This window comes from Caloenas nicobarica, chromosome 32, assembly GCF_036013445.1.
Source record: "Caloenas nicobarica isolate bCalNic1 chromosome 32, bCalNic1.hap1, whole genome shotgun sequence".
Taxonomy (NCBI): Eukaryota; Metazoa; Chordata; class Aves; order Columbiformes; family Columbidae; genus Caloenas; species Caloenas nicobarica.
In genome coordinates, this window is record NC_088276.1 from 1,497,410 (window position 1) to 1,521,972 (window position 24,563).

General features: G+C 53.8%; 1 pseudogene; it reads right to left on the reverse strand.

Annotated features, from left to right (window-relative positions):
• Positions 1–1,078: 1,078 nt before the first annotated feature.
• Positions 1,079–2,310, reverse strand: LOC136000294 (olfactory receptor 14J1-like; annotated as a pseudogene).
• Positions 2,311–24,563: the final 22,253 nt, after the last annotated feature.

A 24,563-nucleotide genomic window follows, 5' to 3' on the forward strand; every position in this document is an offset into this window, starting at 1 on the left:
CAAGGCAATTTCCAGCCCAGGTCAGCTCCTGTCTGATCTCCCCCCATCCCTCCTCTGATCTGGTCTGGTGCTCCTGGCCCCTTCTCTGTGCTCCCCACAGGGCCCCAACCTGGCACTGATGCTCCACAGAGCAGGTTGGCTGCAGGACCATGAGGTGACTCCACACTGGTTGTGCTGCTCTGTGAGGGACACAGATGCAACTGCATGGGCTGCACTGTCACTGAGCTCTTTCCCGGGGGTCTAAAGCTCTGGAATGGGTTCAGAGCATTTCTTGGGACTCATTTTTTTTTCTGCTCATTTTGGTTCAGAAATCCCTTCCTTGCCCTTCAGGTGCCTGCAGATTGGTGCAGGAAGATGCGGCCTATTCCCTTCCCAGGGATGGAGGTAGGCTGACCAGCCTGTAATTCTCCAAATTCTCCTTCCTGCCCTTCTTGAAGATGGGTTTGACATCTTCCTTTCCCAAGGACCTCAGAACTCCTCTGTTTCTGCTGTCACTTTTGAAAGCACAATCCAGAATCATGAGCAAGGGTGATGTAGCAGACAGGAGCACTTGCAATGAGCCTGTACAAGGGAGCTGATATGAATTTCACTCGGCCACTGAGGTTTGTTCCTGGAGTCACACACAGAAATGCCAGGATTCTATCAGGCATCCGTGTCTGAGCTGGTCTCAGGACTGCTTATGCACCCAGGGATGTTCAGAGACAGAATCTGTCCCTTTTACTCACAGAAGCAGGAGTCACAGTGGGTCTCTGGCCTCCTGCTGCCACTCCAAAGGGATGGGAGGCACCTCAGCCCTGTGGTGTGTCACCCTGCTCTGCACTCATCTGAGATGTCCCACGTCATGAGGAATGGACACAGGGACCTCAGTCCAAGGAAGAAGATCCCAGTGGGTGGTTTCCCATGAGCTGTTACTCCCAACATGAAGTGACCTCGAGACACGGTCTGTCCCACAGGCCTTCCTGGAACTCCCAGGAATAGCTGATGGTGTTTGTCCTCAGTCGGTTTCATCTCACCTCATGTACACGATGTGTGTGCTCACATCTCATCTGTACAATGCAAACATGGACTTCTGACCTACTCATTCGGTGTCCATCCGTTTAGGGAAGAGCAACTTCTGTGAGCTGGGGAGAGACGCCAGGGCTGGAAATGGTGTGAGGGGCCAGACCATGACGATGCCCTGGGGCAGCTTCTGCGGGGTGTCCAGTGCACAGGGGCACAGCCCAGCCCCTGCTCTGCTGGTCCTGCAAGTCTCTGGCAGGAGGCCTGGCTGTGAGAGGACACTGCTGTGTGCCCAGCCCTGCATGCACACACTGTGCAGCTGTACACTGGTGTTTCATCTGTGGCCATTTTCTTGGGCATGTTCTTGAGAGAAGCTTTGGAAGAAGACCTAAACCTTCAGGGCCTGCCCATAGGAGATCACCTTTCTTTCTGGAAAGGCTGTTCTGAGGCCAGCTCTGTCACAGCAGTGCCCATTGCCTGTCCCTGCCTGCGCTCACAGGACTGACACACAGCAGGACGGTGACCAGGCTGCCAGAGCACACAGATCATGGCTCCTCATTTACACAGCCACTGGTTATAATAGAAAAGGAGACAGTGATATAGAAAGGGAATGACAATGTTATCACAATTAAAAAAAAGCCAGCAACCACAGAAAGTACAGATGAGAGACTGGACCTGCAACTAGTTACATTAAAATTGCTATGTAGAAGCAGATGGACAGTTTATTGCTTCAGAAAACACTAAGATAGGAGTTTCCACAGGGCATCCTTGAGCTCCTGGTTCCTCATGCTGTAGATGAGGGGGTTCACTGCTTGAGGCACCACTGAGTACAGAACAGACACCACCAGGTCCAGGGATGGGGAGGAGATGGAGGGGGGCTTCAGGTGGGCAAACATGGCAGTGCTGACGAACAGGGAGACCACGGTCAGGTGAGGGAGGCACGTGGAAAAGGCTTTGTGCCATCCCTGCTCAGAGGGGATCCTCAGCACGGCTCTGAAGATCTGCACATACGAGAAAAGAATGAAAATAAAACACCCAAATATTACTAAGAGACCAACCACAAGAAGCCCAAATTTCCCTGAGGTAGGAGTGTGAGCAGGAGAGCTTGAGGATCTGGGGGATTTCACAGAAGAACTGGTCCAGGGCATTGCCCTTGCAGAGTGGCAGTGAAAATGTATTGGCCGTGTGCAGCAGAGCATTGAGAAACCCAGTGGCCCAGGCAGCTGCTGCCGTGTGGACACAAGCTCTGCTGCCCAGGAGGGTCCCGTAGTGCAGGGGTTTGCAGATGGCAACGTAGCGGTCGTAGGACATGACAGTGAGGAGGGAATACTCTCCACCAAATAAGAAACCTACAAAGAAGACCTGGGCAGCACATCCTGCATAGGAAATGACCCTGGTATCCCAGAGGGAATTGGCCATGGATTTGGGGACAGTGATGGAGATGGAGCCCAGGTCGAGGAGGGTGAGGTTGAGCAGGAAGAAGTACATGGGGGTGTGGAGGTGCTGGTCACAGGCTATGGTGGTGATGATGAGGCTGTTGCCCAGGAGGGCAGCCAGGTAGATGCCCAGGAAGAGCCAGAAGTGCAAGAGCTGCAGCTCCCGTGTGTCTGTGAACGCCAGGAGGAGGAACTGGGTGATGGAGCTGCTGTTGGACATTTGCTCTGCCTGTGAACATGAGGACCTGTGCAAGGAGGAAAAGACCGTGACAAGTTAGGGGAGACTTCTCTGAGCAAAATAACGATGCCATTTCTCATGGAAAACCTCATACTTGAAGGAGGCATGTGTCTGCTAATTCTCCTTTCCTACCAAATGACAAACACGGGTCATCACAGCTTAAAATGCAGCTTGGGCACCTAGTTTCCATGAACACACCTCCGGGGTAAGACCCCCTGGGTTGGTGTCAGAACTGAAACGGACCCACATTCCCACCCCAAGTCCAGAGAGTCAGAGCACCAGGGACAGGTGGAGAAACAGGGAAGAACACTGCAGTGCTCCTGAAAAATAAAGCAAGGACAGAAAGGCAGATTGGCATGATGTGAAACCTTCTTACCCGGCGGTGCTGCTGCCACTCACATGATTACACTGTAGATCAAGTACTTTTAACACCTTTTTTGTGTACCATATTCCAGAAACCCTTCACCTGTAGGTCCAGCTGCTGAGGTGGAGACTCGTTACCTGGACCACATGGCTTTGGGGCAGAGGTTCTGCTGGGGAGGGGAGGAGACCAGAGGGTTGCACTGGGAAATGCGTCTGCACTGCAGGGGATGGCAGGGGGGTTCCTGAATCCTCTCCCCAGCATTTGGGTGATGGAGCACTGGAACAGGCTTCCCAGGGAGGTTGTGGATTCTCCTTCTCTGGAGACATTCAAAACCCGCCTGGACGCCTTCCTGTGTAACCTCACCTAGGTGTTCCTGCCCTGGCAGGGGGATTGGACTAGATGATCTTTCGAGGTCCCTTCCAATCCCTAACATTCTGTGATTCTGTGATTCTGTGATTTCTGGTTGCAGCTCCCAACCCCTGCCCATGTCTCTGCTGCATGGACCTGTCCCTGCTGGGAGCTGTTTCTCTGTCCCTGGGTCTGCTCCCTGTCAGTGTCTCAGAGCCCGTCCCCCATGCTCAGCTCTGTCCTGCTTACACCTCCTGGCACCAGGCACTGCCCAGGGGCAGCTTTGTGTGTGCAGGGGCTCAGGAGCAGCTCCGACAAGTCCTAACGTGAACTGGGGTCTTAGCACCTTCTCCAGGGCAGAGAAATAAATTCCCATGTCCCACTGCCCACCCAGCCAACCAAGAGTGGAAAAAACTCAAAACTTAAAATCATCCCTATCAGATAAATACTTCCTCAGTGTCCTTCAGAAGGAACCTCTGCAAATGTCCTGGGGGTGAGCTGGAGCTGTGAGCTGTCCTGACCCACGCAGTTCCTTCTCAACAGCTGAAAGACCCTGCCCTGTCGGGGGTCGCTCCTTCCCCCCACAGCTTCTCCTTCAGTGTTGTTGGGATCTCCCCGGGCAGGCTGAGCGCTGACCCTGGCACGCAGCAGAGTCCCTGCCCTGGCACGGCCCTGGGGTGCAGGGACCCTGCTCTGCAGGACAGCCCTGGGCACCCCTGGGTGCACACCCGGCTTCACACCCTGCAGCTGGGAGAAGGCAGCTGTTGTGCCCGGTCCATGCAGAGAATCCCTGCTGAGGTGCAGATCCTTCTCCTCCACACCAGCCATGGGATGTGCCAGCTCTGGGAGATAACTGCAGGATCCATATCAGCACCACCCTTCACTCAGAGACTTACTGTGTTAAGGACTGTTAAGATTTCACCTCCAGTGAGCTCTCAGCTGTCTCAACACCCCAGACTGCATTTCCCCTCTCTCTGCCTGGCTCCTCTCCCCTCGGTGCTGCGGGCAGAGCCCTCAGCCCTGCTGCGCTTTGCAGAGGAGCTGCTCCTGGGCAGAGCTGTCTCTCTGCAGCGCTGCCGCTTGCCATGAGCTCCCTCTGTCCCAGGAGCCCAGCCCAGCTCAGCAGCACAGGAGCAGCCCATGATGTCCCTTTCTCTGTCCCCTCCTGGTTCCCTTGTGGTGTTCCTGGATCTCCGGGGGAATGTCCCATGAAACAGTGTGAAGTAATCAGTGATGTTTCTTCTCTCACCTCTACAGAGACACTTCTTTCCTGCAGTAGCATTTTTCATATTAGAAAAGAATTTGGGCATGAGAACCATTTTTTCTTGTCCCAAGAGAGGACACACGAAAGTTATAGCAAAGGATCCAATTTTTCCAAGCTGGGGAGGAATATCTTCAGTTGAAGGCATTTAGCCATTTTATTCTGGTTTTATACTCCTAGGGCTAGAGAGACATTCAGCAATCTTTGGCCATGTCATGTCTGTGCTCTGAGGCAAAGCCTTTGCACACATGGGGTCTTGGACATTTGGCACCTGGTTTCCTTGGGGCAGATCGGAGCTGGGCTGGTGCCACAGCTGGGGTGGTTCAGCCCAGATGTGAGGCAATGTCCTCAGCCAGGGACCTGACTGGGTGAGCTGGAGCTGTCAGTGTTGCAGACAGAGCTGTGACACGGATGGAATAAACTGTCAAGGCAGGGTGGCAGAAGTTAGTTCATCTGGTCTTCAAGCACAGCAGCCTCCAAGCACAGCAACAGGCCAGATCAAAACTCAGTCTAGACCTGTAAGGCAATTCAAGGGCCCCATAATGAGCTGTTACTACTGCAGGAACAGTTAAAGGAGAAACAAAGACACCGTTTGGCCCTTGATGAAATTAAAAACGGAAAGAACTTCTCTGTGTCTCTTCCTCCATCTTCAGCAAGTTCTCTCTGGCCTCTGTGACTTGAGACAGGAATCTGGAGGAGAACAACCAGCAGTGGATGGAGATCGAGTCAGGTGTCACTGGAACCAACACAATCTTTTCCAGTCTATGGGACAGGAGGGGCAGCATCCCAGGAGCTGAGACAGCAGGACCATGTCACAGTGAGGCCACTCTCCACCTTCTTGGAAAGCTCATGGAGACTGGGGGGACTCCCTGACCACTGGCAGCTCTCACACATCATGTGCACTTTTCAAAAATGGCCAATGGGTGAGCAGGGGAACTAAGGGCTGTGCCTCAGAACATGTCCACAGGACCCCATTTCTGGGTGTCTGGAAGAGAAGGTGACGGGGTTTACCCAGGGCAGGTGGTGTCTGTCCATCCTCTTTGCTTTCTGTGAGGAAAGGACAGGATTGCAGGACATGGGGAGAGCAGTGGTGGTCTGTTACCTGGAAGTCAGCAAGGCATTCAGCATCATCCCCCACAATATTCTTGTGTCCAAGGTAGGCTATTATGATCTGTGTCAGTGTGTAAGTAGATGGGTAAGAAACAATCTGCATGGTTGGGCTTGGAAAGGTGCTATAGAAAGGGAGAAACTTCCCAATCCTGAGGACAGTCAAGCCCTGGAAGCTGTTTCCCAGGAGTGCACATCCACTCTACCCCAGAAAGTACCCATATATGTGTTTGGATACAGCCCTGAGTAATCTGGTCTGACCCTGCTTTGAGCAGGAGGTTGGTCAGGACACCTCCCGAGGTCTCACCCAGCCTGAACGACGCTATCCTTCCTTCCCCTTCATATTTTCAGTTTAGGGACAGCTCTCAGGTTCTCCCTGACCACAGGAATAATTCACATGAGGTGCAGGGCTGCTTTACAAGTGCCCCCAAACAGCCCCCAGGAGACACGGCACAAGCTGTTCCTTCTTTGGGTCACCCTACAGAGAAGCAGAAGAACGCGTGATTCTGCACCTGGGACATGGCAACCCTGGCTGTACAGACAGACTAGAGGACGAGATGCTGGAGAGCAGCTCTGCAGAGAGGGATCTGGGGGTTCTGGTCAATGGCAGGTTGAACATGAGCCACCAGAGTCCCTGGAGCCAAGAGGGCCCCGTGTCCTGGTGCATCCAGCACAGCAGGGCCAGCCGGGCAGGGAGGGGATTGTCCCACTCTGCTCTGCGCTGGGGCGGCCTCACCTGGAGCATTCACTGTGTGCAGGGCTGGGGACACAGGAGAAAAAGGAGATAAAGCTGCCGGAGAGTGTCCAGAAGAGGCTACAAAGTTGGGGAAGGGTTTGGAGGGGAAGGCAGATGAGGAGCGGCTGAAGTCCCTGGGTTTGTTCAGCTGGAGCAGAGGAGGCTGAGGGCAGAGCTCATGGGGCTGCAGCTTCAGCAGGGGAGCAGGAGGGGCAGGGCTGAGCTCTTCTCTCTGTGACAGTGACAGAACCCAGGGAATGGCAGAAGATGTGCCAGGGAGGGTCAGCTGGACATGAGGAAAAGGTTCTTCACCCAGAGGTGCTGGACACTGAACAGGCTCCCCAGGGAGGTGTCACGGCCCAACCTGACAGTGTTCAAGAAGAGACTGGACACCGTCCTCAGCCACACGGGGTGACCTGTGGGTTGTGAAGTGCAGGGACAGGAGTTGGGCTCCGTGATCCTGTGGGTCCTTCAGGCTCAGGACATTCCATGATTTTATGATTCTGATCTTGGTCTTCACCACCATTGGTCGGGAGGGCTGTCAGTCTCCTCCCCTGAGCTGATCCTGCAGCTGATTGGCTGCCTGGGCCATGAGTCTGCCTGGTTTGGGGCCCACCCTCCCCTGAGGTGATGCTCTCTCTGATTGGCTGCCTGAAGGGTCGGTCCTCCCCATAGTGCCCACCCTTCCGTGAGGCGCTGTTTACTCTGATTGGCTGTCTTGCATTTCCTCCTGGCTCCTCCCATCAAATGATTGGTCAGGCTGCTTGTCAATCATCCATTGCTGCACGCCTACCAGCCATGATTGGTGCAGCCAGCACAGCCCGCCCCTGAACGCTGCCCAGTTGGTTCAGCTCTCGCCACCTTTCCAGCAGGCCTCAAAGCTTGATTGGCTGGTTACATGTCAATCATATGACTTGCCCCGCCTGCTCAAGTGTGATTGGCTGTCCTGGGTCCACTGGCTTCCCATAGACTTCTGGTTGGTTGTTGCCAGGCAACGAGCTCCACCTGAAACTGAAACCGTGGGCCATAAACAAAGGCCATGGGTGATAAAAGGCACGCTGGGACCCTGAACATGAGGATCTGGGCCCCAAGAAGGAGGCTCTGGGCACTCAAAAGGATGGGCAGGTGCTACAGATGGCGCTTTGGGCCCTGAACACGAGGGGACCCTCTTGGTTCCCACCCGAGCTGGGTTTGGTGCCCGTGACCCCACAGAACAGACACCTGTGCTGTCCGGAGTGGCCACGGAACAGATGGAGCCCAAAGCCACGGACTCCATGAGCTCAACGGGGAGTTGTGACATTTTATGGATGTTTCACAGGGCGGCCCATGGGCTGAGGGCAACTGTGTGTGTGTGACAGCAAAGGGTGGGAAGGGGAGCGGTGGTTGGTGAGGACGTATCGGATCGTGTGATACTGGAAGGTTCACAGACTGCCTCAGTTTACCTGTCTCAGTCATCTAGTTATAATAAACCCCTCCCCTTATTGATTTATTTAAAATAGGGATTCCTGGCTCTTATGTTACCGTTCCCCCTAGCTTAACTTTTTAAATACAGTAATCAATTTGAGTTCCGGGATTATTTCAAGGAGACTTTGTTTTACATTAAGGATTGACAGTCTGATGACTCTCAGCCCTCCTCCCGGCTGGGGTCAGGCGCCAGGTCCTCAGTTTTCTGAAAACTGCATCCTTTCGTTAAACGTTCCTTACACTGCTCCTGCAAGAGAAGCGACAACCAGTCCGTGTCCCCTCTGTGGCATCTGGACCTTCCAGAGCTGGACGGCTGGTGGGAACTGTCACCATCAGCCAAGGCTCTGTGTGAAGTCTCCTCCTGGCACAGGAACAGCTCTGGCTGTGCCTGGTGAGCACCACACTGCCCGAAGGAGAACAGCAACATCCGTAGTGACTCCTGGTTAATGGGAAGAGATGATTTGAGGGCAGGTTGGCAGCAGACACTGAGGCCGTGCCAGGGGTGGCTACATCTGGCTCCTCCCAGCAGGATTTTGGAAAGTCCCTTCCCATCTGTGAGTGCCAGGCCAAGGACACGTGGCAGAAAGATCCCCCACCCCCGAGGGCCCTAGCCCCCAACTGGCCTCTGTCCCCAAACTACTCAGACATCTAAACAGGCTGTACCTCTACCTGAATTATCTTCAGTTTTAAGAAAAAAAAGCAAACTAAAGTGTACTTCTGGATGAAGATGGACCAGGTTCGGGATCAGTACCAGGGGTGCTGCAGGAGCAAGTGTCTCCCAGCGCAGACAGACGGGGGGACCTGTTGGCCTCACCATCCCTGGGCCCCACCATGGCCCAGTTCACCAGCTCTGGGCCCGAGGGCTCAGCCCAGGGACAGCCCCACAACCAGGGTCAGAGCGGTTCCTGCTGCTGCCCCGAGGGTCACCAGCCCCAGTCAGCCCTGGGCCAGAGTGCAGGTGTCTGAGCTGGGCTGAGCTGGAAGGAGCTGGAAAACAGCTCATCGGGAGGAGGAGATGGAAGAAGGTGCCATGTGTGTGGCACCGGGGGTGAACTGACCCCCTCAGTTTGGTATCTGGATCCGTGCTGGGCTTGCACATGGACTAAACCCCAGCTCAGAGCACAAATTGCTGTTACCAGCCCTGGATTCCAAATGCTGTTCCTGCTCTCTCCTCCCTGGTGTGACCCGAGTGCACCACTGCCCTGCCTGCTCCTGCCTTGGGGCTTGAGGAACTCGGGCTGAAATGAAAAGATAAACTCATGCAGTTATGGGATCTCTTAACTGTCCTGAGATTGCTTTGCTAATCACTCTGTAACTTTTCCTGGGCTATGAACTCGATATGTGCCCAGAGAGGCAAATAAGTCTATGAACCAACTTTCCAATTAAGGTTTCCTTTTTACAAAAAAACACACTTCCAATTTCTCATGGGCAACAGATTGAAAGATGGAAGCTGAAGTAGCATCTGCCTCTTGCCAAAACAGTTAAGAACAGATGGTTCCATTCAGTTGATCCTTAGTTGCTTCCTGCACAGGAAAACTGTCCATTAATTTGATCTTTGGTGTACAGGCAGGGCCTTGCTGATGTTCCTGTGTAGGCAACAAGAATGTGGATGTCAGGCTTTCTGCAGATTTGTGACTGAGTTCTCCTGTTTTCCCTAATAAGCAAAATCTTGCTGTGTACTCCTGAAGTCTCCCATAAACTGGTGGGTTGAGAGAAGGACAGGGAGCTCCAGTTAGCTCAGGGAGGACCAGTCAACATCACAGGCACAGCAGACCGGAACTCGACTTGGAGAAAACTATTGGAATTTATTGACAACTGAAACTGGCACCTCTCCCCCGTCTTTGGGTGGATCACCATGCACCCTGAACCGATACACGCAGGTGTAGTCCGGGTGGCCCCAGTTGCTCAGGACTTGCAGCTTGATGTAATTCACAAAACCAGGGAGCTCGTTCTGAAATGACAAGAAGAAATGAGTCGCCTTTTCCTCTCTGGCACGTGAGCACTGACAGAATAGTGCCGCAGCAATGGCTTTGTTCAACAGCTTCGTTCCTGCTGCTTCCTTTGGCAGGGAAGCCTCTCCCCATCCAGCCGCATTTCTCCTCCTCTCCTACAGTTCTCCTCCCTCTTTGTCCCCATACCTTCAGCTGGAAGGTCTGACTGGGATTCAGCACCGCCAGGAAGGTGAACTGTCCCAGGAATATTCCCTGCTCCTCATGTTCTTCCTTGAAGCCCTACAGAAAGACAGGGGTAGAGAAAACAAGAGTGTCTGGTATCACCATGTCAAGACTAAACTTCAGTCTGTGAAGTATGGGGTTATTTCAGCTACGTAGTCCAAGGACAATGAGCACAAGGAAAAGACGAGAAGCTGCACGTGGGCAGCATGTCACACTTGCCTACTCAACGGGTCCAGGCTGCCAGTCAGAAAAGGAGCAGATGCTCCCAGTGAGTGGAAGGTAACCTGAGGATCACAAATGCCACTGGGATTGGAAGCCAAGAAGGTCTAGGACCATGCACTGTGCCAGCTCTTTTTCCCTGTGCCTCCTGGACTAGCATCTTGCCCTAGAAGCTTTTGGTTTTGAGGGGTACATTGAATAAAAGAGGAATGCAATGGGAAGGAAGCAACACCAAGGAGCCTGTTTCTTCTGAGAGACACGAGGAAGCTTCAGGCCACCGGAATCTATGACCCATCTTCATCCCCTGCTTGGAAATGCTGTGCAACCCCCTGCCCCCTACTCTAGAGAAATCACTTACATAGACAGCAAAGTCCTTTGGAGCTCCAGAGATACTTTCTCCATGGAACGCTGTCCCTGAGACATGGTCCATGGTGACTGCTGTGGGAATGACTGGCACAGACAGCTTGATGAACACGTGTCCCTGGCTTCCTGGGAAGGGCCAGCACTTTCCAGGATGGTTTTCTGGCTGAAAGGAGAAGAAGAAACTACATTCACATGGAGAAGGTCACCCTGGCTCTCACACCTGCCATGAGCATCAGAGGATTAAGAATTCATTTGGCCTATCAGTTCTGCTCTGAACCAAAGCCAGTACCTTCAGTCGCACCCTGTGGGTACGGAACAGAGAAGCAGTTGTGAGAATTCACGTATCACAGGGCCATTTCAGGAGAGAAGCCCTTCGATGGCTGGGAGCTCGGTGTGCTACTTGTAGAAGCTCAGCAGCCTCTCCTGGTCCAGAGCCCTCACCAAGAACAAGCCAGGGACGGTGTGGCTGAAAGGCCCCTGCCCAGAGCAGGTGGCAGCCACAGGCCCCCCTGGATGAACCTTTCCTGTCAGGGGAAGCCCTCGCTGCCTCTCATCCACCGCCACCTCCTTCCCCTGGCACCAGCCAGCTCTTCAGATTGTGCAGGCAGCTCAGGAGCAGGGCCAGGACGGATTCAGAGCCCAACGTGGGACTCTCCAGCAGTGCAGGCTCCCAGCCCCGGCTGGGGCTCACTAAGAGAACATCCCAGAGCTCTGCAGGCATCTCTGCCCTTCTCCTTCCTTGCAGTGCTGACACATTGCACAGCGACTGGGCAGAAACAGACTGCAGGAGCAGCCTGGCCTGGTAGAAGCTCCCGTGGAGAACCTGGGGCACTCTGGGAGAGGGAGGAGGGAGACACTCAGCAGGGAGACACAGGAGGAGAGCAGGTCCATGCGAGAAGGAGGCAGGAAAGGCAACTCTGAGCAGCGTGTGTGCTTCATTCTCCTGACCCTCCTTTTACTGTTTCTTGGTGCTCCTACCTCCAGAATAAGCTCAGGGGACCTCACGTAATCCATCACGGGCAGGGAATACAAGAACACCTTCGCTTTGGCAGTCCGGAGGGATGGAGAAGACTTGGAACGAATGACGGCAGCCCCTGGAATTTAAAACATGAGCACAATCATCAGGCAGTGTCAGGAGGAATATTACACTGTTGACTTGGAAAAGGCTTCTCAGTTGTCATCCATGTCCTACGGTGGGTTCCCCTCTGTCTTACTGCCATGACCCCTCTGGAACACATAGCAGGGAGTCATTAAACTGTCCTATTTGGCCATGGAAATAGGCAAGACTGTGAACCAGCCTTTCAGTTCTTCCCATGGGGTCTGGCCCGTTACAGGCTCTGTCAGTGGGAGCACTTTTAGGGCACAAGGTGACCCTTGACTTCTCACCCGTTCTCTCTTACTCGTGGGCACATTCTAATGCCCATTTATCAATGTGGACAGGAAGCACTTTGGAACTGGTTTGTTTTTACAATGTCACGGCACCTGCTGATCTCAGGGCGTAATCAGGCATCGGGACCTGGATCTCTTCCAGCTTCTCCAGAGCTTGATTGATGATCTCCTGAACAGCCTGGGAAGGAAGGGAAAGGAGTGTGTCATTTGGAAGGAAAAGGAACGGAGCGAGCAGCTCCCCATGCAAGGCCAGCCAAGGTGAGTGGGGACAAGGCAAATCTCATATGGAAGGGAGGCCCAAATTGCCTGGAAGCCTCCCTAGTTTGCTCTGCTGTGATATATGGGTATCAGAAAGGGGGTCTGCTCACTCCAGTGCTCTGAATGCTGAAGCTGTGGGAAGGGGCTTTTCCTGTGGAGAGGCCCCAGGCCAGGCAGCACGGACAGAAAAGCCTTCTGGGTGTGAGATAGGACCAGCTTAACTCTGGACCTCTGAGACCATTCTTTCTTTCCAGTCCTCCCTTGAGGAGGACCTGAGATCTGGACGCAGAGGAAGGTACGACTCAGACAGCCATCATTCCCATCACGCTCTCTCTTCCCCATAACGAAGCGTGGAGCAACAGGAAAAAGAAGTGTGGCCATGACAGCACTTGCTCCAGCAGCACCAGCCTGTTGGCTGGGACAGGGAATTCAGTAGGATATGTGCCGGAGGGAGGATAAAACCCCTGAGTAGATCCTTCTGCCTTGTGCCCTTACCCGTCTGGTAAAGCCTGGGAGCTTTGCCTGCTTCACGCCTTCCTGGAGAGCCCGCTCCGCGACATCCTTTGTGCTCCAGCGCAGATGATAAAGCTCTTCCTGGAGCTTACGGAGCTGGTCTGGCAGGGGCAGGGTTTCACTCAGGTCTTCTCCTAACTCTGCTGCGGTTCTCCAGATGGTTAAGGTGCCGTGTTGTCCCACATGGTAAATACCTGTCAGACACACACCAGACCTTAGAACTTGGTCTAAGGCTGGGTTAGGCCCTGGGCTGCCTGCTCCCATTTCTGTGTCTCTCCCAAGTGCCATAGATGTCTCTCCTCTTGTCTTTGACAGTCGCTATCATGGCATATGTGCTACACAATAGATGAACGTTCCCTGCCCTGGACTGTGCTCCTTGTCCTACAGAAGATTCTCAGCCCCCTGGGGCAGGAGAGCTCAGCCACAGATTCTCCCTCGGCTGAAGAGAACTGGCTTAGCCCTCCTGGGGAAGGCAAGTCACCCCTTCCTCACCCCCACACCTGTCTTGCTGGAGCAGGGACTGGCACAGCTCTGTCAGGGACTTTCTGCTCTTAGCTCAGTTGCTGTGGTCACAGCGCAGGAAGTGGACCAGGGCAGGATGAAGCCCTGAGTACCTCCTAAAGCACCATCCACAGGTCGGAGCTCTTGCAGAGACTCACCGAAAGAGAACAGTCCGAGAATCAGCACCAGGGTGGTTGTTTTCAGAGCCTTCATCATCCTACAGAGCAGCAAGGAGGAAAAGGCTGGTGAAGCTGGCAGTACCCATGCAGATCAGCAGCAGACTGGAGAGCAGCAGCAGGGACTGCAGCCCTTGAGCCTGGTGTTCCTGGCGTGTGCGTTGGCTTGGTCCTGCACCAGCTCGATTCACTGCTGGGGTTGTCACCAGCTGCACCAGTGGGGGATTTGTCATGGCAGCAATTGTTTCATTAGGGACAAAGGGCTCAAGATTGACTCCGGACTATAAGCAGGAATTCCAACAAGAGCTGTGGCCACACTTCCCGTCTGTAGGGCTGGAGATGGATTCTTTGGAAATGGAAGGGACAGAACGAACACCTGTTTCTCCTGCTCACAATCCGATCGCAACTTGTGCTGATCCTGTTCTCCACCCTCTCAAGAGAAGGTTCAGCCTGTGCCCCTACGGCAGACTGTATCGAGGACACTGCTTGGGACTCCCTCCATGCGATCCAAAATAGACCCGTCCCTCATTCTGCAGAGATCAAAGGCTTTCTGGGCCTTGCCCCTGTGGTCATGAAGACACTGAAAGGCGGCTGCTGCCTTCCACCAGCTCCAGACCGAGCTCTCAGGCTGCCCTCATGTTCCACTCCTGTCCACCCTCCACCCACCCCAGCTGATGAGGTGGAAAACACACCTGGGCAAAGGGGAGGAGGAATTTTCAAACCTACCCGTTCAGACTTTGAACCTTCGCTGTCTGTCTCTTGGTACCTGCTGAGGTGCAGGTAACAAGCATCTTCCTTGCTCAGCAGCGAGCCAAAAACTCTGCGATCTTTGTTCCCTCAAGATCGAGAGTGACAAAGGCGCAGGGAGACCCCTGGTTTTATACCCTGCTGTGCCGACCTCAGTGCTGATGCTGCTTTGTGACATCAACGGCAGTGGGTGATGTCACAATGGAAGAGGCTGCGCCACGTTTGGAGGTAAAGTCCAACCTGACAGGAGCAGGTTTTGCAGTCCTCTCTGCAAGGGCAGAAATCCTTCACCATAGAAAGACTGGAAAGTTACAGGAACATGTTACTCTCAGAAAACAGACTCTGTCAACCACTCTTCCTCTTGCTTACTAAAGTTCAGATGGTGTGAGAAAAAAAAAACACCACAAAAAAGCAAGATTCTTGTTCTTATTTTATAGAACCCATTATATCAGCCACTCAACATTAAGTCCAACTCCAGTCTGAACCTCAGAATAAGAAATGCCATCTTAAAATTTCCAGGAAACAGAAAGGCTTTGAAGTGGCAAGACCAGAAAACATTCATGAAAGCACCGCCATGCAAGTCCACACCCCTGATCACAGACCACCTGCCCCGTTACCTAAGGCAATGATGTTCTCAGCTGATTTGCAGCCACTGACATCTGGAAAACAGCACAGGGTCTCTTGTTGTTTAGCGCTGAGCACATAGGTTGACACTGGAGCTGGTAAGAAAAACATCCACAGTCAGTCTGGTTTCATTGGAGGACATCAGGACAAGTTCAGTTCACATTCACAAGGAATCACAGCAGGTCCTACCCGTCCCTGCAGACCCCGACACAGCTCCTGTGCAGGGTCCCGAGGAGCAGTGAGCACAGAACAAGAAACCTTCCTTCAAAAGAAGGCCCCCAGCTGGCTCTTTCCCCAAGCTGCACAGAGCAGCAGCTGAGAACAACCTCTGCCACAACTACACCCGGCTCTGCCGTCTGCAGGAGGAGACCAGCTCCTAAATGATCCCCAGCCCTACAGACACAGATCTTCCCCAGGACAGTGCTCAGCAAATACCAGAGCACAGCGACACATGGTCATTCAGTTGAAGCTGCTGGGGAGAAGGACAGAGGACTAGAAAGAGACAAATCAGACAAGAGAGAAGATAGAGGAGCCCAGAGAGAAAGAAACACACAGGGAAAACGCTGGAGAGATGGAGAGATCAAGAGAAATAGGGACGAGGAGCCACAATGAGACAGGGAGGAAGAAAGAGGAGGGTGGAGGAGCAGGACAGAGGGACAAGGGGATGGGAAGGAGAAGAAGGAAAGTTGGGTAGAGAAAGACAGGGACAGGGAGGGGGATGTACACATGGAGAAAAGGAAGGAGAGAGAGCAGAACAAAGGGACTGAGAAATAAAGGGAAGGTCAGATGGAGATGAAGAGACTGACAAAGGGAGAAAACCCACAGTGAGCTGGAGGAAGAGGAAAGGAGGGCTGAGAAGCAGCAAAGAGGAAGAGACAAAAAATAAAAGGCAGAGCCAGCTGGACAGGGGTCTATTGCCAGAAGCAATGGGACAGGCAGTGAGGCAAGAATAAAGGCAGAAAAGATGGGGACAGGCAGCAGGACAGAGGGACAATGAGAGGATAAAAGGGGCAGGGAACAGGATATACACGGAGAAACAATCAGCAGTAACAGAGAGAAAGATAGAAGAGAAAAAAAGAGATAAAGAGGGACATGGGACAGGGAGAGAAAGGAAGAAGGAAAGGGAGCAGGACAAGGATTGTCAGAGAAACACAAAGACAGGGAGCAGGACAGGGGAACACAGACAGAGAAAAAAGAGTTGGGGAGGCAGCACAAAGGGAAAGACAAAAATGAGAAACAGGCAGCAGGGCACAGGTAGAGGTAGAAAAGGCCTGGGCTGGGCAGCAGGGCAGAGATGGAGACCAGAAAGCAGCTTTGGGCTGCAGGACAGAGATGGAGTGAGAAATGAAAGTGACAGGGAGCAGGAGAGAGTGACAGAGAGAGTGGAAAAACTACAGAGGGAGCAGGACAGCAAAACAGAGCGGGGGACAGACAGGGAGAAGGGCAGAGAAACAGAGAGGGAATGAGAGGGGCAGGGAGCAGGACAGAGAGCTGGAGCAGGAAGGGAAATGAGATGGGCAGCAGAACAAAGGGAAGGAGAGACAAAGACAGGGGCAGGGAGCAGGACAAAGGGATGGAAGAAGAAAAAAAGTAGTAATGGTTCAGGACTGAGATGAAAAAACAAATTAAAAATACACCGGGACTGGGATGGAGTGACCGAGAAAGGGCAAAGGAGCAGGGGGCAGGACAGCACTGAAGGAATAAACAACTGTGGTGGGCAGTGGGACAGAGAGATGGAGAGAGGAAAAACAGAGCAAGAGAGAGAGGAAAGAAGGGGCAGCAGCTGGACAGGGGGATACAGTGAGAAAAGATGGGACCAGGATTAGAACAGAAAGACAGAAAAGAAATAAAAGGACAGAGAGACAGCAAGAGGGAAAAAATGCACAATCAAGAAACCAGGTCAAGATCCGACATGGAGGGGACACCAGCTGGGGAGAAACCGGGGACACCAGAGACCCTGATGAAGACTCGCGAGTACCAAGGATGGACTTCAGCAAAGTTATGGCGGGGTTATGGAAATAATTCATGTTTGATGCATCAACCAAGCCATAGAAACGAATATGCAATAGGTGTATGTAAGAAATACCAAGAAGTGAGAATCACACACACGCTCGATTAGAGGAGCAATCTTGCGAGTGTCTGGTGCGCTGTAACAAAAGTGCTGCTTTTACCACTTTCCAAACTGTGTTAAAGAACCTTTTGCCGACTTTTCGGTACCATTTCCCCCCGCCCAGGAGAACAAGGCCAGAACAGCCCACGCACACCTGAGCCAGATGCAGCAACAACATCCCCGGGGCCCCAGTTGCAGGAAAAAGGGCCCCAGGGCTGGGCCGGGGGCTCCTCAGCCTTGGGGCAGCTCCACAGGCACCACGGCAAAGATCAGCCCGGCCGCCCGCAGAGCCGCCGCCTCCTCAGCTTGGGCTGCGCTGCCATTGGGTGGGAGGGCTGTCAGTCTCCTCCCCTGAGGTGATCCTGGATCTGATTGGCTGCCTTAGGGGTCACTCCCCCCACAGCGCCCGCCCTGCCCTGAGGTAATGTTTCCTGTGATTGGCCAGCTGGGATTTTTTGTTTCCCCCCCTACCAAGTGATGGGTCAGACTACTTGTCAATCATCCATGTGCTGCACTCCTGCCAGCTGTGATTGGTGCAGCCAGCACAGCTCGCCCCTGAACGCTGCCCAGTTTGTTCAACTCTCGCCACCTTTCCTGCAGGCCTCAAAGCCTGATTGGCTGGTTACATATCAACCACATGACTTGCCCCGCCTCCTCAAATGCCATTGGCTGTCCTGAGTCCCCTGACTCCCCATAGACTTCTGGGCTGTTGTTGCCAGGCAACGAGCTCCACCTAAAACTGAAACTGTGGGCCCTGATCAGAGGCCGTGGGTGATAAAAGGCATGTTGGGACCCTGAACATGAGGATTTGGGCCCCAGGAAGGAGGCTCTGGGCACTCAAAAGGACGGGCAGATGCTACAGATGGCGCTTTGCGCCCTGAACACGAGGGGACCCTCTTGGTTCCCACCCGAGCTGGGTTTGGCGCCCGTGACCCCACGTACCAGCTGTCTGCTGTGCTTTCTGACCTCATGGGCCCTCTTGTCCTGCCTCCCTTCTGCTGCTAAAGCCTGTTATAGGAAACAATCACCTTGCCAATAGAATAGGCCCGGGCAAGATCTCTCAGCAAAGCATATTTTATTAATGATTTTGCAAGACCGGGTGTTCTGCCCAAAAGTAGGTACACAGAACTGGGCAAAAAGCCTACGCTTATATCCCCCCCAAATCCCAGCTGCAAATTCCCTCCCCTGCTCCCCATTGGTTGGGTACTGCAGGGTTTACAGACTACCCAACACCTGCCTCAGTTTACCTGTCTCATTCATCTAATTCTAACAACTCTCTGACCTTATTGATTTAATTAAAATATGGATTCCTGGCTCTTTGGTTACCCTATCACTTAGCTTAACTTTTTAAATACAGTAATCAGTTTGTATTCTGGGATTATTTCAAAGAGACTTTGTTTTACATTAAGGATTCATAGTCTGATGTCTCTCATCCCTTACCCCCCGCTGGGGTCAGGTGTCAGATCAGTTGTAAAAACAACATTCCTCCTTCAATGGCTCCTTACAACTCAACCTCCACATTGAAACAGAAGAGACGGCAAGATGGGAACACACAGCACACAGCTCTCAAAACCCCAGCACAGAGACTTCTCAGAATGGGGATTTCACCAATTGATGCAAAACCCACAGAGAAGCAAACACCCCATAAATGACACATGCGCGGCCAACAGGAGTTTGTTTTTAATTGTGGCTTTGGCTTTTCTGCCCACTGGCGCTCAGTGAGTGTTTCTGAGAAGCGATCCCAGCCGTGGGTGCAGGTTGCAGCTCCTCCTCGAGGGGCCTGTGGGCAGGCGGGCCGGCCGGCAGAGCTGCCCCTGGCTCTGGAAGGGCTCTCTGAGCTCCTCCTGGCCAGAGGCAGCACTGGCTGCTGGTGCCCTTGGGGCAGCTTGGTCCCTGCTGGGCAGCTTTGCTGCTTCCTGGCCTCTTCCTCCTCCTCTCCAGCATCGCAGGTGTCACATACTGTGTCCTCCCTCATCCCAGGCTGCAATCTGCCTTGGTCACCACTGGCTGCTTTTCTGATTTGTAACTCCGGGGCACTGAAGCTTTCCTGCTCCTCCTCCTCCTCCCCCTGTGTGCTGAGGGGTCACAGTCCGTGATTTCCGCAGACTGGCTGTGGACGTCATAGCACCGCCGCGGGGATCTGCTCCGCTCCCTCTGCCTTGGCTGAGTTTGTTCCTGAGCAGCTTTGGCTCTGGAAGGACACTGGGAGCTGTTGTTGGAGGGCCCTGGAGCTGCATCATCCCTTAGGGCTCGGTCACAGCATGGAGGACTTGTTCTCCAGCTCCGTGTCCTCCTCACTGAGCGATGCTGCTCCGTGATCTCCACAAACCGGCTGCGGAGATCATAGCCCCGCCGCGGGGATCTGCTCCGACCTCTCTGCCTTGGGCGGGTTTGCTCCTGAGCAGCTCTGGGGCCAGGAACAGCCTGGGAGCTGCTGCTGGAGGGCACTGGAGGTGCTGGTGCAGACGGGGAGCTGCTGCTGGAGGGTCTTGGAGCTGCCTCATCCCTGTGAGTGCGGTCACAGCCCAGGGGACTGGTTCTCCCCCTCCTCCCATCTGAATGTTCATAGTCCGTGGTGTCCACAGCCCAGCTGCGGAGATGGTTGCCCCACTGCGGGGATCTGCTCCGGGCCCTCTCCCTGGCACCGTTCTCCTGGCAGTGGGCAGAAGGGCTGAATCCCTGCTCCTCTTTGCTGCTGTCCTCTCGCGCAGTGTGGAGCACATGGTCGTGGGGGTGACAGCGCAGCGGGTGCGCAGCTTTCCTTCTGGACACCAGCCTGACGCAGTCGTGGAAGAAGCGACGCAAGCAGGAGCCCATGGAGGAGCTGCTGGTGATCCTGCCTGGCCAGATGGGGCACGGCCGGCTCGCAGCTGCCTCCCGGGCACCTGCCCGGCTTTGCTGGCTGCTGCTGGCTGGTGCGGAGGAGCTGCTGTCCTCTGCAGAGTCCTCCATGCCCCCTGCCATGTCCTGCAAAGAGAGCTGTGAGAAGCTCCTGCCCTTTCCTCCTGACAGGACCCACCAGTGCGGAACCCCCAGAAGCTGGGAGAGAACAGCTAAGGGCCTCCCAAAGGCTCCTGGAGGCTGCAGAGGGGCCAAGGAGGACAAATGGGATGGATGCAGGTGGGATGCTGGGAGAGGGAGCCGTGCTGCAAATGTGCAGAAAGCTGCTGTGTGGGAGGGAAAAGAGAGCGCTGCCAAGATCCCTGAAAGAAACCCGCTGTCCATCTGGTGCCCTGACCACCTCCCCACAGCCACCTTAGTCCTACAGGGCAGACCCTGCGGTCCCACAGAACCCACCTGCTTGCTGCCGGCCGCCCACTGACTGAGGAGGGAAAGGGCGTGTGATGGTGCCGGTGAGGAAGAAGCCCTTTGTCCAACTTCCAAATCAGAGCACCTGGGGAAAAAAGAGGGGTCTCTGCTGAGGGCTGTTCTTGCAGCCTCTTCTGGGTTCAGGCATTTTCTTGGAGCACTTTATATGACAGAGAGAATATGTAACTAAGACCACAAATGGGAAATTTGATTGGGCTGAACGATGCAGGTGGTAATTGTCTGCTATGACAGAAACACTCCAGAGGATCTGAAGAAAAATAGCAAAGCCAGGAAAAGGAAACGTATTCTGAACACAGCTTAAAATTTGTGATTACCTGATGAAAAACAGTAAATAGGCTTGCTGCCTGAGAACTGTGTCGATGTCGCAAAGAACCACAGTCTCGTCGTTCATCTGGTACCACAGTCCATCGCTGGCCTGCAAAGAAGAGTGTCGGTATCTGGAGATGAACGGCACAGCTCCTCCACAAAAACACAAGCCAAAACCTGCCGAACCAGGAGTGTTCCAAAACAAATCCGATCCAGCCCCTGAGGAAACCTTCTCCACTCAGATCCTTGGCTGCCAGAACACGGCCAGGAAAGTTGGTTTTCCTCGGGATACATTTTTCCCTTGTTCAGAAGGAAGTTGCTTTTCACCTTGATGTAGCAGAAGTAGTGTCCTGCACGGCAGCTGCCACCTCCATGCACCAGGACGGCGTATAAGGAGTAGAGGAGCGGTTCTCCAGCTGTCTGAGACATGTACGGGCGAAGATCCAGGTACTGGGGATACTCCACAACCTACGGAGAGAGCAGGAGGGCTCAGCAATGATCCAGAAACATTTGAGGACACAGCCTCTCAAGGCTAAAGGCCAGAAGTGTAGAAATGCGTCGTTTGGAATCATCAGCACTTGGTTTTCCCTAAAGCAACATGTCACCTTTTGGGTGGCAGGAAACTGATCTGGGCCAAAGCAGCTCTGTGGGAGCAGAGGACACGCTTGCCTTCCCATGGGAACTGTCCCCAGAAGGGAACATGAGAATCTCAACATGAGCTGCTTGTGACAGAACGTCTGGCGTTGGGAAACCCGCTCCAGGAAGAGAACGTTGCCCTCCAGTTGTGTACACACCTTGCTGATCTTGTCGCCGGTGAAAGCTTCAAACCTCTTCAGACACACCGTGAGAACCTTGGGCGCGTGATGGACCGTGAACCTCTTGGAGGCGGCAGTCATCTTGTCACACCTTGAAAGCAAGTACAGAGCCAAGGGCTGAAACTCACCATTTTTTCCCCAAAGGCCAGACAGCCTTTCCTGTCTCACACATCCCGACGCTATTTTAAGGCTATTCAGTACCATGAGGCCATGTTGAAAAACCTGCCTCTCATTACTGTGCCTTAAACCAATGTGAAAAGATGACTTCTGCTCGATGACACCTTCACGCAGCATCTAGTATTAATATGTCATTAGTAATCGTCTTACTTGCTACATTTAAAGCAGTTTTCGCCATCCAGGTGCTCGGGTTTCACAAAGTCCTCCAGAGCTGCGGTGACAGATGCGGCTGCCTGGAGGAGTGAGAAGGGAGAGCCCTGAGCTCTGGGAAATGCCCTCGCCCAAACACTTAGGAGGAGTTTACACAAGAAAACAGCTCGATGACGCTGAGGAGACCCACTGTGAACCCGCAAGCAGTGTCCAGAAGGAGGCAGAAAGAGGGTGTGATGCTGAACATCTCCCTTATTCCCCAGGGATTCCCAGCACTCCCCAGAGCCACCTCTTCATGGCACCGCACAGTTCAGCGACGATGGTGTGCGGGCCACCAGTGATGGAAACAACACCCCCCATGAGCCTGGGAGCCAGACAGGTGTTGAGGGAGGGCAAGAGAAGGAGGGTACGTCACAGTGCAGAGAGGGGCACGTGTGCCTGTCCAGCTGAAACCAGCACCGACAGGGAGACCACTGCCAAGGCCTCTGCAGGAGAACACAGTCCATTCCACCTCCTGGCCACCACCAAGCTCTCTTGTGTTTGTCGGATACATTTTTAAGCCAACTGTGTGGATTCTGGAAAGCTCCAGTGGCCTTGGGACGTCTTGAAGCACAATTACAAACCCTCTTACTTTGATATCCAGAGGAACATCCAGGAAGGCCTCGTAGGAATCGGAAACCGCTTGGCAGCTCCAGCACGTGACTGGAAGGCAAATGGAAACGCTCAGCGAGAGGGGAAGTCAACAGACTGTGCCGGGTTACGCTCCTCACACCCACTGCGCCAATCACACGATCAGCTGCTATCGCAGGCAGACAGGAGGGCACAGACGATTCCAAGGAGAGCAGTAGCTGTGGAAAAGTACCTCTGGATCTCAGAAAGCCCCCAAAGATCTGATGGACGAAGGTAGTCGCTTGAGAGGAGATGTCCAAGCTGCAAACCAATGGGAAGGCAGAGAGTTATCTCCTCCAAGCGCCTGGCTTTGTCTGAAAGCCCTGGGCATGGTTTACCTTGAGGGGAGGACATCAAGGAGTCCAAAGGGCTTGGGAACGCTGGAAAGACAATTTGCTTGTGCTTACTCGCTGCTTCCGCTCAGACAAGCTCTCTGCATGGCATCCACGGTGCAGCGTAAGAACTCGTGGGCGTCCTCCTGCCTGCCATGCTCGAAATTTTCTCCTATTTCTAAGAAAGAAGTTACTAGTTCTCTCCTACGAGAATGGCATAAAACATGTCACAGCAGCTGGACTGACTTACGTGTGAGAACATCAACAACAGCCCAAGGCTCGATGGCACTGGCTGAGGAATGCAGGACCTGTTTAACGTGCGCTTCCATTCTGCACATCATGCAGAAGCCTTCCTGGCCACCTGGAGAGGGAGGGAGATGGGGAGGGAGAGAGGGAAGCTCCTCAGGTTTCCAGAATATCCACAGCAATGGGAAACCTAAGAAGTTGTAAGAATTCTCCACTCCTCCCAAGGGGCCCAAGTCCCAACAAGCCCGGGACGTTTAAGTTCACAGAAAACTTTCTTCAGAGGGATGCTGAACTGACAGAAGCTTTCTGTGCAATAAGCGAAGGAGATTAACTTGCAGGAATAGGGACCAAGAGCCCGGGCTAGAAACAGGTGCCTTTCTAAAGATGAACATATCCAGGTACAACAAGCCGCTTCTAGGCTTGAGTGTTCAAAGAACACCAACTCAGTGAGCTGATCAGCTTCCAGATTCTGGGAGCCCTTGGGCAGTGCCCAACAGATGTACAAGGAAAAGTTCTGAAAAGTACTGACAGGCCCGGCTGTGCTCCCCAGAGAGCAGGTGGTTGGCCAGAGGCGGGGTGTAGGTCAGGCACTGCAGGATGGAGTTGAGGAAGCACATGTTGCCCAGGTTGTGCAGTCCCGCTCCAGCTCTCTGGCTGTGCTGCCAGCCCATGTAAATCTTCTGCGGGGGAAAGAGGATCCTCTGCGGCGGAGCCATTCCCTCAGCAACGACTGCCAAGAAAGCACATTGGAAGAGAGATAAGACCATGTTGTTGCACAAAAGCATATTTAAAAGCTGAGTTCTGTACAGGAGCACCCAGGATAGAGCACCAGCTCTATCCTCCAACACAGAAACACTATGGGAAGCCTCACACTGCCCTTGAAATTTCCTGATGAAGGCACAGTTTTGGAAAATAGTGTGTTCCCCTGCTCACTTTGCCGAAAGCGCAACAAACCCACACTCTGCCTTCAGTGGCTTGGGCAACTTTCCTTTCCCTCTGGAGTCTTGAACTGGATCATCCCCCAGCGTGTCAGGGCTGGAGGGTGCCCAGCAGACCCCAGGCAAGACAGGGAAAGCCTCTAGTGCAGCGGGTAAGTATCTCGCTTCAGACGGGCAGGAAAGGTCTCTGTCCCACAGCACGGCTGCCGCCTGCCCGCCCTGCTGCCTCTCGCTGCCCGTGCCCTGGAGCAGGAGCTGGGTCTCCTCTGCCCACAGAGGCTGTGCTGGGGCCGGCTCCCAGCTCAGAGCAGCCCTGGCATTCAGGCAGCATCATGACCACCACCCGTGGGACCCGCCCTGCCAGCGTGTGGGGAAACGTGATCCTGGTGTCGAGCAGGGAGCGCTTGCTGAGCCCCCGCCCTGCCCAGACAATCAGGGCCCCTCACTCACCCATCTCCAGTTGCTGGGCCATGCACAGCTCCTGGGGCTCCACTGGAGATCCGCTCCCCTGGAGAGCCCTGTCCTCCCCCAGGGCCACTCTGGTGGTGCCGAGATGTTTCTCTGCCATCTTGT